Genomic DNA, 5,224 nt, shown 5'->3' on the forward strand with positions numbered 1-5,224 from the left:
GTGAACACGCATCCAGCAGCCTTGCGTTTACAGACATGTGGTGCGTTGTTTTAGACCGCAGCATGTCTGTTTACCTTGCGGCGATGCTCCGTCACCACAAGGTAGATCACAGGGTCCTATGTATGGGGTGCGGAAATTCTGGATCAGTGCAATGAACACATCCGGAATCACCGAGCATACAGAAGGGGGCGGCGCGAGCAATCCTGCCTGTGGACACATACCCTATAGATATTTGGATAGATATATCTATGTATCTATAGATATATCTATAAATATATCTATAGATAGATTATCCATAGATATATAATAGCAAGGCCGATGTTTATTAATGAATATTTAATTTAAAAAAACGGGAAAAAAATGGCATGGGCTCCCAAGCAATTTTCTGCACCAGAGGGGGAAAGCCGATGGCTGGGGGCCAATATTTGTAGCCTGGGAAGGGGGTAATACCCATGGCCCCCTCCCAGGTTATGTATGTAAGTCCGCAGCTATCTGCGTAGGCTTTACTGGCTATTAAAATAGGGGGACCCGCCAAAAAATTGTGGGGTCCCCTACATTTTACAGCCAGAAATGCTAAGCAGACAGCTGCAGGCTGATATTCGTAGCCTAGAGAGGGGCCATGGATATTTGCCCCCCCCCCCCCCCCCCGGCTACAAATACCAGCCCCCAGCAGCCTCTGAAATGGGGTAATAAGGGGTTAATGTCACCTTGCCATTGTAACGTGACATTAAGCCCGGTTAATAATGGAGAGGCGTCAATAAGACGCCTATCCATTATTAATCCTATAGTAGTGAAAGGGTTAAAAAAAAACACGCAGCTAAGAAAAAAGTATTTTAATATTCTTAATTTAACCATACTTACCATACTCGATCGCCTGCAAAAACTTAAAATAATAAATCGTATACTCACTTTCCGCAGTAGTCCAATTAATAATGAGTGTCCCACGACAATCTCCCCTATAGAACAGTGACATCAGGTGATGTCACTGCTCTATAGACCTTCAGTGACACTCTGACAGGAGACAATGGCTCCTGCAGTGCATCACTGAAGAGGTTACCTGTTGTGAATTCTGTGGCAGAGCTCCCTCCTGTGGTCACAAGTGGTACTTCGGCTGATTCTCTCTGTGAGTTTCCGTTGGTGGAGGAAAGTGGTACTGCGGCTTCTGAGTTTCCTTCCTCAGGTGATGTGGTGAAGTCGTTAGGTTTAACTCCACCTAGTGCTTTGATCCTGGCCTCCAGTCTATGTTCTAGTATTGGACCTGTTTCCTCCTGGATCGTTCCTGTGGCCTGCTGCTCTGCATAGCTAAGTTCTGCTTTGCTATTTTGTTTGCTGTTTTTTTCTGTCCAGCTTGTCTATTTGTTTTTTCCTGCTTGCTGGAAGCTCTGGGACGCAGAGGGTGTACCTCCGTGCCGTTAGTTCGGTACGGAGGGTCTTTTTGCCCCCTTTGCGTGGTTTTTGTAGGGTTTTGTGTTGACCGCAAAGTTACCTTTCCTATCCTCGCTCTGTTCAGAAAGTCGGGCCTCACTTTGCTAAATCTATTTCATCTCTACGTTTGTCTTTTCATCTTAACTCACAGTCATTATATGTGGGGGCTGCCTTTTCCTTTGGGGTATTTCTCTGAGGCAAGGTAGGCTTATTTTCTATCTTCAGGCTAGCTAGTTTCTCAGGCTGTGCCGAGTTGCATAGGGAGCGTTAGGCGCAATCCACGGCTGCCTCTAGTGTTGTTGGAGAGGAATAGGGATTGCGGTCAGCAGAGTTCCCACGTCTCAGAGCTCGTTCAATGTTTTTGGGTTATTGTCAGGTCACTGTATGTGCTCTGACCTCTATGTCCATTGTGGGACTGAATTACCTTATCATAACAGTTACCTGCGTTCAAGGTCTCACTTTATGGCAATGCCGCGTGGGAATTTTCCCACACAGCTGTGCCACAAGTGAGACTAGGGACTATTTCTCACGGGAGCGGAGGAATACATTTCCGGAAGGATACCTTCCGTCATTGTATTCCTGAAGCCTCTGGAGAGCGGTCGCATCAGCTGATGTGGCTGCTCTCCACGGGAGATCGTCATGGGACACTCGTTTTAATTGGATATCTGCGGTTCAGGGAGTATATGGTTTGCTTATTATTTTAATATTTTTACAGGGGAAAATGGCTTCGGGAATCAAGGTGATGGTGAGTATGTACTCTATGTTCTGTATGTCTATATGTATGTTGTATGTATGTACTGTATATACAGTTAAGTCCATATATATATTTGGACAGAGACAACATTTTTCTAATTTTGGTTATAGACATTACCACAATGAATTTTAAACAAAACAATTCAGATGCAGTGGAAGTTCAGACTTTCAGCTTTCATTTGAGGGTATCCACATTAAATTGGATGAAGGGTTTAGGAGTTTCAGCTCCTTAACATGTGCCACCCTGTTTTTAAATGGACCAAAAGTAATTGGACAGATTCAATCATTTTAAATAAAATGTTCATTTTTAGTACTTGGTTGAAAACCCTTTGTTGGCAATGACTGCCTGAAATCTTGAACCTACGGACATAACCAGACGCTGTGTTTCCTCCTATTTGATGCTCTGCCAGGCCTTCACTGCGGTGGTTTTCAGTTGCTGTTTGTTCGTGGGCCTTTCTGTCTGAAGTTTAGTCTTTAACAAGTGAAATGCATGCTCAATTGGGTTGAGATCAGGTGACTGACTTGGCCATTAAAGAATATTCCACTTCTTTGCTTTAATAAACTCCTGGGTTGCTTTGGCTTTATGTTTTGGGTCATTGTCCATCTATAGTATGAAACGATGACCAATCAGTTTGGCTGCATTTGGCTGGATCTGAGCACACAGTATGTCTCTGAATACCTCAGAATTCATTCGGCTGCTTCTGTCCTGTGTCACATCATCAATAAACACTAGTGACCCAGTGCCACTGGCAGCCATGCATGCCCAAGCCATCACACTGCCTCCACCGTGTTTTACAGATGATGTGGTATGCTTTGGATCATGAGCTGTACCACACCTTCACCATACTTTTCTCTCTCCATCATTCTGGTAGAGGTTGATCTTGGTTTCATCTGTACAAAGATTGTTCTTCCAGAACTGTGCTGGCTTTTTTAGATGTTTTTTAGCAAGGTCCAGTCTAGCCTTTTTATTCTTGAAGCTTATGAGTGGCTTGCACCGTGCAGTGAACCCTCTGTAGTTACTTTCATGCAGTCTTCTCTTTATGGTAGATTTGGATATTGAAACACCGACCTCCTGGAGAGTGTTATTCACTTGGTTGGCTGTTGTGTAGGGGTTTCTCTTCACCATGGAGATTATTCTGCAATTATCCACCACTGTTGTCTTCCGTGGGCGCCCAGGTCTTTTTGCATTGATGAGTTCACCAGCGCTTTCTTTCTTTCTCAGGATGTACCAAACTGTAGATTTTGCCACTCTTAATATTGTAGCAATTTCTCGGATGGGTTTTTTCTGTTTTCACAGCTTAAGGATGGCTTGTTTCACATGCATGGAGAGCTCCTTTGACCACATGTTTACTTCATAGCAAAACCTTCCAAATGCAAGCACCACACCTCAAATCAACTCCAGGCCTTTTATCTGCTTAGTTGAGAATGACATAATGAAGGGATTGCCCACACCTGTCCGCGAAATAGCCTTGGAGTCAATTGTCCAATTACTTTAGGTCACTTTAAAAACAGGGTGGCACATGTTAAGGAGCTGAAACTCCTAAACCCTTCATTCAATTTTAATGTGGTTACCCTCAAATGAAAGCTGAAAGTCTGAACTTCAACTGCATCTGAATTGTTTTGTTTAAAATTTATTGTGGTAATGTCTATAACTAAAATTAGAAAAATGTTGTCTCTGTCCAAATATATATGGACCTAACTGTATGTACTGTAGGTTGCATGTTGTATGGTGCATGTTGTATGTTGCATGGTGCATGTTGTATGGTGCATGTTCCATGGTGCATGTTGTATGTTCCATGGTGCATGTTGTATGTTCCATGGTGCATGTTGTATGTTGCATGGTGCATGTTGTATGCTGCATGGTGCATGTTGTATGGTGCATGTTCCATGGTGCATGTTGTATGTTCCATGGACCATGCTGTATGTTGCATGTTGTATGTTGCATGGTGCATGTAGTATGCTGCATGTTCCATGGTGCATGTTGCATGTTGTATACTGAATGTTGTATGTTGCATGGTGCATGTTGCATGGTGTATGTCCCATGGTGCATGTTGTATGTTCCATGGTGCATGTTGTATGTTGCATGGTGCATGATGTATGTTGCATGGAGCATGTTGTATGTTGCATGGTGTATGTTCCATGGTGCATGTTGTATGTTGTATGTTCCATGATGCATGTTGTATGTTGCATGGTGCATGTTGTATGTTGCATGGTGCATGTTGTATGTTGCATGTTGTATGTTGCATGGTGCATGTTATATGGTGCATGTTGTATGTTCCATGGTGCATGTTGTATGTTGCATGGTGTATGTTGCATGGTGCATGTTGTATGTTCCATGGTGCATGGTGCATGTTGTATGTTGCATGGTGCATGTTGTATGCTGCATGTTGTATGTTGCATGGTGCATGTTGTATGTTGCATGGTGTATGTTCCATGGTGCATGTTGTATGTTCCATGGTGCAAGTTGTATGTTGCATGGTGCATGCTGTATGTTGCATGGTGCATGTTGTATGTTGCATGGTGTATGTTGTATGGTGCATGTTGTATGTTGTACATTGCATGGTGCATGTTGTATGTTGCACGGTGTATGTTGCATGTTGTATGTTGCATGGTGCATGTTATATGTTGCACGGTGTATGTTGCATGGTGCATGTTGTATGTTGCATGTTGTATGTTGCATGTTGCATGTTTTATGTACTGTACATGTGTGTATATATATATATTTTTTTTACATTCAACACATTAGCCGGATGATGGGACTACTACTTTCCCATCATTGGTTAATGTGTCAGTCACTGTCACTGTAGCAGGCATAGCCCAATGGGACTTATAGTCCCATCGGATGATGTCTGCACAGCCCCGCACACACACGGACAGTCCTGCACACACCCGGACAGCCCCGCACACACCCGACCCAAACAACCCCGCACACACCCGGAGAGTCCCACACAGCCCCGCACACACCCACACAGCCCCGCACACAGCCGCACACACCTGGACAGCCCCGCACACACCCAAACAGCCCCGCACACATGCAAACAGTCCC

This window comes from Ranitomeya imitator, chromosome 2 (genome assembly GCF_032444005.1).
Source record: "Ranitomeya imitator isolate aRanImi1 chromosome 2, aRanImi1.pri, whole genome shotgun sequence".
In the NCBI taxonomy this organism is placed as follows: domain Eukaryota; kingdom Metazoa; phylum Chordata; class Amphibia; order Anura; family Dendrobatidae; genus Ranitomeya; species Ranitomeya imitator.